General features: G+C 42.0%; 1 pseudogene; it reads right to left on the bottom strand.

Annotated features, from left to right (window-relative positions):
* Positions 1-229: 229 nt before the first annotated feature.
* LOC141492039 (L-lactate dehydrogenase A chain-like) lies at positions 230-1,330 on the bottom strand (annotated as a pseudogene).
* Between the last annotated feature and the right edge of the window lie 217 nt (positions 1,331-1,547).

Below are 1,547 nucleotides of genomic sequence, written 5' to 3'. Positions count from 1 at the left end.
GTCCAAGAATGTTATGGACCTTTGGGAAACTAGCACCTACAAAATAGGCAGTGACATAACCTGTGGTTCTGCTTGACAGTAACTATGTTTATGACTGTACAAGTCTGATCCAGCATCACTGTGCAAATAACAGGGTTTAACAAACAGTCACATTGTATTCCCCATTTCTAACTTTAGGAAAAGTCTAGAGTCTAGAGTGTGTTCTTAAGTTTTACATTTCTGGTGTTCAATGACTAAATTAGAGGAAAGATTTGACCATAGCACGTCATACACAATCCCTTAATCACTGTCATGTTCTCAAGACAGTAAAATGGAAGCACATTTAAAGTTTTAAAATTGCAGCTCCTTCTGGATTCCCCAAAGAGTTTCTGCACTCTTCTTTAAACAGGCCTCCTCCTCCGGAGTCAGATTTACCATCACCACATCAGAAATACCATTCTGCCCCAAGACACAAGGGACACTAAGGAAGACATCTTCATTAATGCCATATAGACCCTTAATCATGGTGGAAATTGGATGCACTCTCCTAAGATTTTTCGTAATGCTGCCTGCCAGATCTGCCACAGACAAGCCAATGGTCCAAGAAGTGTAGCCCTTCAGCTTGATGACTTCATAAGCACTGTCAACCACCTGTTTGTGAACTTGCTTCCAATTTTCTAAATCACTATCAGCTCCCAAAGCAGGATAAAGATTCTTTAGAGATACACCGGCAACATTCACACCACTCCACAGGAACACTGGAGTCTCCATGTTCCCCAAGAATCCATCCATGATAACTTGAAGAATGGATACCAAGTCTCTCCCCCATTAGGTAATGGAAACGGGCAGAATCCAGATTGCAACCACTTCCAATAACATGATTTTTAGGAAAGCCATTCAGCTTCCAGGCCACATATGTCAAAATATCCACTGGGTTGGAAACAATAAGCAGCTTGCAATTGGGGCTGTATTTAACAATATTGGGAATGATGAATTTAAAAATATTCACATTTCGCTGGACCAAGTTAAGATGACTTTCTCCCTCCTATTGATGTGGCCCAGCAGTAACAACAACCAGTTTTGAGTTTGCAGTTACACTGTAGTCTTTGCCAGAAGCAATCTTTGGTGTTTTGAGGAAAAGGCTGGTATGTTGGAGATCCATCATCTCTCCCTTTAGCTTATCTTCTATGACATCAACTAGGGCAAGTTCATCAGCCAAGTCCTTCATCAAGATACTGATGGCACATGCCATGCCAACGGCACCAACCCCCACAACAGTGATCTTGTTATGGTGGACCTGGCCTTCCTTTAGGACATTCAAAATCAGCTGATCCTTGACAGAAGTTCCCATTTTGGTGTGAATCCGGGCTGGAAACGAGGTGGCTGGTGAGGATGCGGAGGGGTCCCTCAAACGCAAGGCTGCTAGCTGCTCCCAGACTGGCCAGAACATGTTTTGTTAGTGAAAAACTTGAGAAAGGAGTGTCTATAAATTAGGAGGTGACTGAACAAATTATGGCATCTGAATGTAATGTGATATTATTGTACTCTAAAAAATGTTGAATTATATA

This window comes from Macrotis lagotis, chromosome 6 (genome assembly GCF_037893015.1).
Source record: "Macrotis lagotis isolate mMagLag1 chromosome 6, bilby.v1.9.chrom.fasta, whole genome shotgun sequence".
In the NCBI taxonomy this organism is placed as follows: Eukaryota; Metazoa; Chordata; class Mammalia; order Peramelemorphia; family Peramelidae; genus Macrotis; species Macrotis lagotis.
The sequence above is the reverse complement of the archived record's forward strand: the minus strand, read 5'-3'. Positions and strand labels throughout refer to the sequence as shown.